Source organism: Tauraco erythrolophus, chromosome 4 (genome assembly GCF_009769465.1).
Source record: "Tauraco erythrolophus isolate bTauEry1 chromosome 4, bTauEry1.pri, whole genome shotgun sequence".
In the NCBI taxonomy this organism is placed as follows: domain Eukaryota; kingdom Metazoa; phylum Chordata; class Aves; order Musophagiformes; family Musophagidae; genus Tauraco; species Tauraco erythrolophus.
Genome location: NC_141468.1, coordinates 74,049,440 through 74,061,687, shown reverse-complemented (window position 1 = coordinate 74,061,687; position 12,248 = coordinate 74,049,440). Strand labels below are relative to the sequence as shown.

Genomic DNA, 12,248 nt, shown 5'->3' with positions numbered 1-12,248 from the left:
GGTATGTCCTGCTGGACATTGAAAAGATGATGCTTAGAAATCCTCTGCATTCTGACCTGGATTTTCTTTTTTTAACATTCGTTAGCTACGTGTGAGATCAGCTGATAGCATCCATCTTATATGAAGGGGGTACAGAGAAGACAGAATATGCAATAATAGAGCCACGGGCCACAGTTTATAGGGAATCTGCTCCAGACAGGGAAGCTTGGGACTGGGAGCAAAGAGCCCCTCTGTGTTTCATAGTTATCGACAAGACTGCCCTTTGGCTACTTACTAAACAATGGGCAAAATGCTCTGGTTACATAAGCTGATGAGATTTCACTGATTTTAATGAGGCTAAAGGAAATGTATTAATATAAAGACCTCGGTTTAGGAACTCAGTTTTCTGAGTCTCACTTCTGCCTTTGAAATACAAGAACATTTTTATACAAGTAGACAATTCTCTAGTTAAGTAACAAATTTCTGTCAAACCTCAAGAACACATTGTACTTTCATGCTTTCACAGTACCCATCTCTTTAAATCCAAATTTGGTTTGTAGCTATAAAACGTTGATTAGGACTATATAATTTATTTAACGCTAAAGCTTTTAGTGGTTATGAGCCACTATCAGACCTTTACTAAAACAAATCTCTGGTTTTGCTATGACTACTTAGCCAAGCCATTCCACGCCTGCCAGCTCAACGACGAGTGCTGGCCCAAACATCGCATCCAGCAATCCTTCTCCTCAGTCAAACGACTACTTTTATCCATGTCTAGGGGCCAAAAGAAATTCTCAGTCAGAATCTCCAGCCATCACTTCCGGCCACAATAGGCATGTTATTAAATGCTGTTTAAGATAGTGTGTCAGGCTACCACAATAAAACGACAAACTGTTTAATCAGGAAAGCACAGTAAATTCAACACACAACCCATACTTTATACAGTTAAAAGAATATTTGTGTGAGATCTCATGATCAGGTGAAGCACCAGTTTACCAACATACACATGACAATAAACCCAGACAACTCTGGGTTGTTACCAACTGCTCAAGCTCCGTCATAGTTCAGTAAGAAATAGGCAAGTTTTGTTTTACACATTTGAAAGCGTTCTTCCAGGATCTTCTTACAATTTGAGATCTTCCGGAGCCCACTACTTTTTAAACTGCATGTACCTCTTGACCAATTTCTCCCTCTCTCTCCTTAATTTTTACCTCAGATTAACCATGCTTATATCTAGATCTAAACATGTACTTCACAGAAAGATTATTTTTTTTAATGAACACAAGAAAATGCATGCTGAAAATAAAAAAGAAATATCAAAATAGCATCTTTTATTTCAGCTTACTCAGAAGTTTGCCAGTTTAAACTAGAAGTTAGGCAATGATCTAAGATACAGTTTTATTCTACAACAAATAAATGCATTTTTAGTAAAAGAATCTTCTACTCGAGAATTGAAGATATTTCTGTGCATCACTACAATACAAAGCAAAAGAATCAAGCAAGTCTAATTTTCAAGACAGCTTTCTTTAATTTTAGGATAATTTCTGACAACCTGCTACAGCAGAGATAATACTTATCCTTTAAATAAGAAAAATAAATTTCACACTTACATAGATTTATTTAGAAAAAAGCTCCATGACTTAACAGTGCTCTTAGTTGCATAATCTCCTATCTACCACTTCTTGCTTGAAGTGACAGAGAAAACTTAATGCAAGTAATACTTTATGCTGAAACATGGAATTAAGATGTAAAAGTGAGAAACTACAAGGTTCCCATGAGAAATGAAAATGTAAAGTATGTGTTAAAGAACCTTGGGGAAAGAAAGGAGGGGGTGGGGGGAAGAGAGACTCAGAATGGATGCAGACTTTTTTTTTTTTAAGAGAGTAGAGTTAGAAGGATTGTAATTAGAGCATTAAGGTCCCGAAAATGTGTTACTACTCTTTACATTTCTACTCATCAGTCCAAGAAAAAAAAGATTTCGACATCTGCGGAGGTTCAGGTTGCTGGGGCTTTTTTGGTGTTCTTTTTTTTGGGGGGGAAGGGGGGGGGAAGGGGGGGAGATGTTTTGGGGGTTGGTTTGTTTGGGTTTTAGATTTTAAGGTACAACACAACCAGCATGTTTCAAGTATAAGATACAACTAGACACAGACACCACAAATACATATTACATACACATTCTTACCCACACATAGGCATTTAAAGCACACAATTTAAAATCTAGATTATTACTGTGGAACAGCATCACTGGCCCATGTGAAGTGACTCTGCTCCCACAGACAAGGCCCAGATTTTTCTGTTGCTTTATTTTATTACGAAACATCCACAACTGGGCCAGATGTTCTAAAAACAGCCTGGAAGGGGGCATACCATATCCAAGAAACAGACGGACCAGAAACTCGACAGAGAGGCTACAGTCCTACAACAAAGAGTTAAAAGGAGTAATTCTCCAAGCATTAAGCAGAAACCTAAAGCACTAACTTTTGTTTTGCTCAGCTCATTTTCAGGTCTTTTATACACAGATCCTGAAAGGTAGAACTGTATGGCTTCAGATACAGGACTGGCTAACAACCCTGGTGTGCTGACTGTTATGTGAACCACCTTCTCCTGTCCTGGGGTCACTGCACAAGTTTTAGAAACACTTATTTAGGTATTTTATTACACCACCTCACAAATTTTTATGTCCCTGGTATGTCCTCCTTTCTTACTAGCTGCACTGTACAAGCTGCATTTGCTCAACATCCTCTGTGCTATGTATTATCCCGTGACATTTTATCTGACTGCTCTACAGAGAAGACAATTCTGAAAGACACTCATTCTCCACAGGGATGGTTTTATTTTTTCCAAGAATGCAGTCAAATAAAGATAGTTCTTCTATATACATTTTTATTTGTTTATCATGCTGAACTTTCACACAGTCAAGTGCTACAATTTTCATTTTTTAAACAAAGTTAATCCATAGTTTACTTAAAAAATATTATCAGTCTGTTTCAAATCATGCTAGCAAGTGGATTTATCAGCTTTCTTGAAGAAATCGTGCAGATCTGCTTTATCACATTGTCTATGAGGCTCATCATTTCCAAAAAAAATCCCTTCTAAAATATCCTGCCTTGAAATAGTAGATTACAAACAAAACTTTTCCCATAAAAATAATTTCTTGCAGCAATTTGTAATTATTAAGCTGAGTCAGATGCAATGGTTTTAGTAAGCAATCGAAAGCTCTCTCCTACAAGTCTTATTAGATTCCATGGATTCTGAAGTAATGATTTCCTGACAAACACTGCCAAGTTATCCAAGTTATATCTAGGGGGAGAGAAGGATTATTTGGTTTTTATTTTTCTACTCTGGCCCCTTCCCCAGAAATAGCACAGACGTTCCTTTAAAGCCACTCTGATTCCTTAACAGAAATGCTACTTTGAACTTCTCAAGCAAGAACACAGAACTAACAATATACCAGATTGTAACTCTCTACTGTAATAGTTATTAAAAGGTGTTTAAGGATTATTTTAATTTTTAAAAGTGTCTGAACAAACATTTTTAATTAACATCTAGCTAGTAATGCTTACCAGAAGTCTAAAATCATTATTTTGAAAATCATTTTCCCCACGTTCACTCAGCATAAAGCTTCATTCAAAACGTTGTTAGTGAAAACTTGTTTGTTCACAATTTATTTTTTTAAATACAACAGGTCTTCATAGTCTAGACTTAGATGCCAAGTTATAATCGTCAGGATTGAAAATGCAGATAAACAGAAGCATGCCCAAAGACTCATCACCAAAGGTTATTCATGCAGACCAGAAATTACTACCTCAGTTTAAATACTTAGTTCTAACTTATTAAACAAACACTGAATGCAAATACCTGAGGTACACATTGATATATATTTTTGCAACTTACTGCATTTTGCATTTGCAATATTGCATTTATACAGCTTTACAGCAAGTTGCATAAAGTTTACTAATTCTTATCACCCTTGTCACTGCAGCACGGAGGTACGCGTTAAGGAACGGGCCAAATCATCCTCTTGAACGTTACCTGGAATTGTCAACAGACTGTCATTCAACATACCACATTCACAAGCTGCACTAGAACAAGTCCGAAACTGAAGACATGAAGTGAAAAAAAGCCAATGAACTTAGTGTTTTGACAAAGTCTACAGTGTTTCAAGATGCTACTGGATTATTCACAGGAAAGTTGGCAGAAGGGAAAGCACAGCCCTCAAATGATCCAGTCCACAGACTTGTTTTCTAGACCAAGCACTGAACAAAGGAGGTAGAGATGAAAGGCTGTTTTCAAACTTGCCTACAGCTAAAGGCATCTACAATGCTAAGATATCTGAGTCTGTAAGAAAAATGTTTGTCCTGCACTAATCAATTCTGTGCACTCTAGTTTGATTTCTAACAAGTCAAATCTCTCCCATCTTCTTCCACAAAGAGAAATTAGGTAAAACACCTGAAAATTAAATAAAATATATTAGTGAATGTGTTCCGCCGAGTTCCTAGGAACCTCTGGCAGTGGGGTGAGGATAGGCAGTCAATGCCAGTAACATCTAAAACCAGCACAGCAAGATTTACAAGAGAGGTCACATCTCCAAGTCTTCACTCTGTTTTAAATACGTGGCTTTCTCACTACTTTTTGATTACCTTCCTTCACCACCTCCTTCAGATGAGGCAAAAAGAGAAGAGAAAAATTAACATTTTGAGCTGTGCAATAAAATGACACCTTCACAATTTTAGCATCCAGCCACATGGAAACATTCTACCATTGGACTCCAAATGAGCATCACATGAACTATATATGACAAATCTCAAACAAACCTTGCAAAGTTCTGTGAAAGAACTTTTCAAAACGAACAGTCAATGAGATTAAAAGAAAACAAACTAAAAAAAACTAGAGTTAATATTCCACGCTATAACTGTAAGTGAATAGTGTCTGGTCTTGTTCTCAGAAGCCTCAAAGGTCTTCATAGGACCAAAAGCCAAACCCCAAACACCTTATACTTCAGAAGCAGAGGGAGTTACAGTAGTTCTGAGGCAGAAGATGGCAAAGACAATTCAGATGCCAGCCTCTTGCAGGATGAAGTGCTGCTTTGCATGCTGTTGGGTTTTGAATCATGCAGTATAATCCTGGCCTAGGCAATCGTCTCAGATTTCTAGTCTCCCATGCCTAGAGATTCAAGTCACCCAACAGTCCCTGTGCTGGGATCACCCAGCTACTAGTGACATTGGTGTTGCATTTTAGATCTTCCAAGAGTTACATGCAGCTTGAGGGCCAAGGCAGGCCACTCCTGATGCTGTGTCATCAGGACAACCTGTGCAATACTACTGCAATCTTTTCTGTTAGCTTTATTAAGGCACCAAAACATTCCTTTTGGGTTGTTTAATAACCTAGCTGTTACCAGAATTTAGTGATGTATTTGCAACCAACACCACCTTCTAATCAACAGGGCCTCCTTAAGTGAAGAAAGAATGAATACACCTTACGTATCTATGTGCCAACACCACAGCAGTCTGAAGATTTCCTATCAGCTTAATACTTGCATATAAATCACCTATAAAACCTCAAAATTAACTCCTTACTGCACAGGCTAGGCTATACAGCAAATGATTAGCTGAGTGCACTAAGCTGCTGCCTGTGAAATATGTTAGTATCACTGGAGGAGCCAGTGATAGACTTTCAGCCAGAAGCAATCTCCTCAAGGGAGAGGTGGCATCAAGCAAGAGAGGCTATGAAGCAAAGCCTTCAGTTATTTGCATTATTTTGGGAATTTACATCTAAGGTGCCATTTAATATAAACTAACTTGCATGCAAACAAAAAAAAAATCCTTCACTGAACAGGTATTTACAAAGAAATTCTGAATTTTTTAATTTTAAAAATGTTTTCCCCCCCCAAATCAAAGATACTGTAACTGTAATTAGAACTGTCCTTTTTCCATTCCTTATATTGTTGTATAACATCTACCACTCAGCAACAAATACTACTAGTTCCCATGAATCTTTTGTTACGATGTGCAGATGCTTTTGTGCTCCACACGCTCTGACGTAAGTTTCCAACTTTCAAAGAAATGAATTAGGTCCATAAAGAAAGAAAGCATATGTATTCTCTGCAAAGGTTTTGCATAAAAAAAACCCCAAAAGTCTCCTGGGGGAGGGGCTTGCATTAAATCTGAAGATCTTCCCCAACATGCAAAGTACTTCATCCAGAAATCAACTTCAGCTGTCATAAAGTGCGGTAGCTCTTTGTACTCTAATTCCATTCATTAACTGAAAACCTTTACAACCCAAAAGCTTTACAAGATTTTAACAACTAAGGTAACTCTATAGAGTCACTTGATTTAAAACATGTCCTGAAAAGTAAGCAATTAGTCAGCACTTCTAGGAGGCACTTAAATTTCCCTTTGTGGTGAACAATACACCTCTAAGTGAGAAAAGCCAGTTCATTTTGATAATGCTTCTTAGGAAGAAAGCTGATCAAGTTGTCTAAAGAGCCATTTTTGAGGAACTGTAACAATGGTAATGAAGTCTTTCCCCTGAGGACAAAAGGGCTGTATAAATTTAAAAAATAACAAGAAATAGCAGTATAGATATACAATATTGTATTTTCAAGCAGTACTTGCTCAAGAATCTGAATAGATGTGTCTTTTTTTTTTTTTTTTATCTGGAGTGCTGAGGCAGAAAAAGCTCTTTTCCACTTGCTCAACTTTCATGTGAACAGTTTCTAAATCTGGTATTCTCCTGCACTTGGTCTAACACCTGGCCTTCCCCTGGCAAAAAGTCAACATTAAAGTGTCACAGTATGTGTTATTCCCAGCTGCAGATCTTATTAAGAGGGTCTCATGTTTAACACAGGTCAGGAATAAACAGTTTCAGAAAGGATGACAAGGACCAAGAAGCCTTCCTGAAACCCTCGGCTCACTTCAAAAGAAGGCTGAACAAGTACCCCATTCCCTTCCTCTTCACCTGAGGTCCCTTCTCCCTTCTCTCTCCTGGCACACGCACAATATTTTACTGAGTATCAAGACAACTAAAGTAGAAAAAAGTAAAGTAAGCTGTAGTGTATGAACATGAGAAATGAGAAGCTGTCGCGGTTTTTGGACTGAGGGTCGAGACAAGAACCGAAAGGGAGCACCCACCAACCATGGTCTCGGGCAAAACATGACTCAGGCTTACTTCTTAAAACGAAATAATTTATTAACAATTACAAGAGACACAAGGGAACAAGAAAACCGGTTACTTGAGAGGAAGAAGAGAAAACGAGGCCCGATCTTAAAACAACACCTCCCCACCCCCTATTTTCCTTTCGTTCCTGGCTCTGCCTTCCCCCCAGCGGCGCAGGGGGACAGGGAATAAGGGAGTACAGGTCAGTTCATCCATGTTGTTCACTGCCGCCTCTTTCTTAAAGGAGGAGGAGTCTTTACACCATTTTTCCCTTGCTTCGGTGGATCCCCTACTCACAAAGTCCCCAAACTTTTCCAAAGTAAGTCCTGCCCGCAGGATTGCAATCCTCCCCATGGATCGCACCAGTTCGGGCTTTACCAGTCTCGGCCTCTTAGGGAGCTGCTGCCACTCGCGTCGGCGTGGGTCGTCCCACGGTCTCCAGATGCCTCCACGACCTCGTCGTGCATTCCATGCCCCATTATCAACAGTACCTGGTCGCGCATCCCCTGCTCCACGACCTCTCCTGGGCTCAGGCATCTCCTTCCCGACGTGGGTTTCTCCACAGGCCACGAGTGGGCCGCTGCTCCGCCGAGTACACCCTGGCTGCAGGGGGGCCGCCTGCCATCTCACACCGATTGCAAGGGAAGCCTCAGCTCCAGTACACCTCCTCCTGCTCCATCTTTGCTGACCCGGTCGTTGTGGTTGTCTTCTCTTAGATATTAATCCTCTCTGGGGAAGCTCGGCCCGGCGGGCACCCCGGTAGTGGGGCGCTTACCGAGTCCCCCATGCGGCTCCCCCGGCGCCATCTTGAGCACATGGCGCCGGCCCGGGCCCGAGCGGCCGCTCGGCCGGGAGCCGGGAGAGAGGGCAGCGCCCTCCTGCTCTCTCCTCGCTCCTGAGCAAAAAGCCCTTTTCCCGCCCCTTTGTCCCAACTTAAATAGGGCAATTCGCAGAGGCGCCGCCTTGGCTCAACCTCCCCCGGGGGGGATGGGACTCAGATCTGGTGGCACAGGGAGCAAATCCCCTCCCCTGCCACCAGAACACCCCCCCACACAAACTATCACAGAAGCTCAAACCTCAAAACGTACATAGGAGATGGCCAGTAAGAGGAGTCTAGACATTTTAGATTCTGATGGCTTCCTAGACAAAAACACCAGAGCAAAAATTAGACTTGACTGCTGTGTCTCAGTTACCAACCGAGAAACATTTTCCAGTATTAAATGTATTGCATTTCTCATTATTGATAACAGACACGAGAAGCAAGTCTAACTTCCACTCCAGTATTTCAGTTATACATATAACCTCACACACAATTAACAAATGGTTTAGCAGTGGCAGCAAAGGTTACCCAAACCAGTTATTCTTTAATCACCACTACTGCTGCTGTAATATGCTCTGAAAGCGTCCAATCATATTCCTCCCAACTATCAAACCAGCACTGATCAGTGACCTTCAGAGAATGCCCGTTCAGTATCCTACTCGGGTAGGATAAGCTGCTAAAGGTAAGGATGGGTTGCTAAAAAGACCAGGGTGTTGGTGAAACATTTAATTTTTTCCACATGGGACACTCTCAAGAACATGTATTATTCATGACTACGTACTTGTGCTAGCTTATACTGGTTTTAGTATTTCATTTCAAAGTAGGCATTCTCATGCTTTCAGTAAGACAGACACATGTAATAAACACACACGCACACAACGGACACATGTAATAAACACACACGCACACAACGGACACATGTAATAAACACACACGCACACAACGGACACATGTAATAAACACACACGCACACAACGGACAAGTAGTTTGGTACTTAAATCAACCTGATCGTGAAATACCTGATGTATCGCACTTTAGATCAACTACACTCGACAAATAAACTTTAGTGAAGAATCAAACTTGTGGGTAGCGATGACTTTAGTGTAAATTTTGCTGCTAAATCATTTCTTTTCATGAATTGCAAGAGTTTGTAAACTATCTGGAATAACCATCAACTGAGCATAACAGGAGATGGATTAGACTGCAGGAAAATGAGAGGGGTTTTGCTTTTCCAAGTTTCAGATTTTATTAACTGTTCTTAGATCCTTTCATGGCGTATTCCTACCACTGTCGGCAAGGCAGCACTGCGAAACCAAAAGACATTTACAGGGCTAAAAAAATGTAAATATTAGTGAAAGCAGCATGCATGCAAGAACAGTTCGAGGATTTTTTTTTTTTTTTATTTATATGCCTGTGCTGATGCCACTCTTCCACCTATGTTTCAAGCTTTGGAGGAAGTTCTGAAATGTAACCAGATTTATTACAAGCTGAGAGGTATTCTGACATAAAACTGCATAAGACAAATGCAGTTTTTGCAACTGCAATATGTCAAGACAGAAAGTGGATATATTACTGTATCACCATTCTAAAACATACTCTTCATATAAACACTTTCTGACCTCTACAAAGATTCAGAAAAAAATATTTTATCCTTCAATTACAGTTGTTGAAGAGTGGTTTTTTTTGTTTTGGTTGGGTTTTTTCATTTGTTTGGGGGAAGGAGGGGCTGGTGTTTGAGGTTTTTGAGTTGTTTTGGTTTTTTTTAAATCTAGGCATATTGAAGTGTTTACTCCTACTGCTTTAACAGATCATCAGTATGGAAGAAGTTATGAGTTCACTTTACCTTTGATCTATTTCATTTTTCTTCTTGTCGTTTCCTCTTTGTGTAAAGTATTATGAAAGAGTGCAAGAATACACAATCATCTAGTTTTGATCACTGAGCATACTACTGTACATATTCAGAAAATACAAATACTCTAAAATACCAAAAAAGACCAACTGGCTTGACAATAGTGCATTATTCCTAACTAACGAGAATCTCTGTCTCTCTGGCTACAAGCCAAATCAAAACCACTTTGATTGTGTTTTGGTTTTCCTCCCTTTTCTCTCTCAGTTTTGGCATGGTGGGTGGAAAGGGCATGAGCATTACATCTTCTCTTGCCTTCTTAAATAGTTTTAGAATCTAATAAAATAAAACTAATGCTATCATTGGCTACAATTTATAAGTTGTAAAAAGATAGGAAAAGCATAAATCTATCCTTTTGTTATTTCCAAAGCTGGAAATATAGGTAACGAAAAAGAAACATCTTTCCTGTTTATATATTGTCAAAGGCCTGTTGGAATCATGGAAGAAAATATTCAAGATATGGTACTTCTGTGAAGTTCAAGAAATAAGCCATGTTTTACAAAGAGACTTCCTTCTTTTGGAGGAAAAGACCCAAACACAATTTCGACAAATTATTATGTAAATAAGCTTCAAGCAGCTAAAAGACCCCTCATCTTCCCAAAGAAACAATGCATTGATTTCTCCCCCCGAAAAGCTGACTGAAAAAAAACGTATGTGAAACAGCAGTACAAGAGATTCATTTTCTTGCTTGTTCAGGAAAAAAGATAGTATAAATAACATCTACACTACAGATAAAAAAAGATATCAAAAGATTATCCAGCATCAAGGATATTCCATTAGTCTTTCGCTTCAGGAGACCAGTCACTTTATCACAGTAGACTACCTTCAGGGTAACCTCAAGCTAGCCATTTATGTGACAACACCAAAACCACCACTGAATCTAGCATTTCTGGCAACCACAGCTTTGTCTCAAGAACTGAACAAAAAGATTATACTTTAAGTCACATCCACGGACTGAAAGGAGAGCTGACAAGAATTAGACCTGTTCTAGAATGAGCTAAGTCAAAACACAGGACTTTGAAAAACAAAGGCTCCCTGAAAGGTGGGGAGATGAATTTTTATGTAAATTTTCTGGTTAAGTGCTAAAACATGTCTCAAATTGTTTTTAATGCACTGTATTGATTTCTCTCATTTCTTCTGCTGTTTCAGTAAAGCATAAATATCAACAATGAAAAATCTCAAAAAAATACTGCTACTTGACACTGCAGAGAGGCATAATCCTGTCCACAGGCAGCTGATGGCTTTTCAGATTTTGCATTTGAACTTCTCCGTTTCTATTCATCTTCTGCACTACTGCCAAAATAAGTTCCCAGTACTTTTTTAAATGTCTGACGATTCCTAGTTCTGCACAAATCAGTATGAATGCAATTTCAGAAGTGCAAAGTGTTTTCAAATTACACTCACAAAGAGGCGCAAATAATGCAAAATCGCTTAGGATAACTTCAATAACAGTACCACCACTTATTTAAAATCATTCAACAACCAAGAAGCAGTAGAAATTTTAAATTTGTAATTATTTTATCTTAACAAAGACTTACCCTCTTGCAGGATCTAAGGCAATTGCTCTGGGTTGATCCAATTCTTGCCAAAACAAAACTTTTCTCAGTGATCCGTCTAAATTAGAAACTTCAATCCGATTTGTTTCAGAATCTGTCCAGTATAATTTCTCTCCCAGCCAGTCACACGCCAGCCCATCAGGTGACAGAAGTCCAGAAATGACCACATTTTGTACACTCCCGGATTTATTGAATTCTGTTCGTTTAATGGCTTCTTCACTTACATCACTCCAGTATATCAACCCCTTTACAAACACGAAGTCCACTGCTGCTGCATCCTCTAAGCCACCCACAATCACCGTGGCGTTCTCCTTCCCGTTGGCAGCATCCACCAGTCGCAGATCGCGTCGGTTCGCGTACAGCAACAGTGGGGCAGCTTTAAATGGGAGAAACAAAGGGTGGGGGAGGGACAGACAGATGCATTAACACCACTCATATTAAGCACAACTTGCACTATGATGGTGCATTAGGCCATAACTACTAATTTAAAGAAATTTTTTAAAAAATAAATAAAAAAAAAGGTGAGGGGGACATTTTGAAGTTTGACTAAAAAGCACTGACTAGAAGCCTTTCAACAGAGCTACAACTCAAGATGGTAACTTCATAATGGGCAGCTCATTATTCTGGGCTGTGCATTATTAAAATAAGATTAAAGAAGGGAGAGAACAAAGAAACTGGAGGTTTGAAGTGCCCAAATAACACTGTTCTGTAGAGAAGGATGCTTAAATAAGAATCTGAAAGACAAGGATAAAGCAATTTTCTAAGCACTCAGTGCTGGCCCACCTGAGCAAAGATTTTTTTTTTTTTTTTTTTTTGCTAGAATTTAGTAATA

The 12,248-nt window shown here is 39.4% G+C and overlaps 1 protein-coding gene across 6 annotated transcripts in view; it reads right to left on the bottom strand.

The window, feature by feature from the left end:
• LRP6 (LDL receptor related protein 6) overlaps positions 1–11,787 on the bottom strand; it is a 112,228-nt gene extending 100,441 nt beyond the window's left edge. For 5 of the 6 annotated variants that reach the window (XM_086610482.1, XM_086610481.1, XM_086610484.1 and 2 more), the window contains exon 1: positions 11,399–11,784. The gene's annotated coding sequence lies outside the window, so the exon portion shown is untranslated. Of the gene's footprint in view, positions 1–11,398 lie in introns of all 6 variants that reach the window. The other variant, XM_086610483.1, reaches the window with a different exon arrangement.
• Positions 11,788–12,248: the final 461 nt, after the last annotated feature.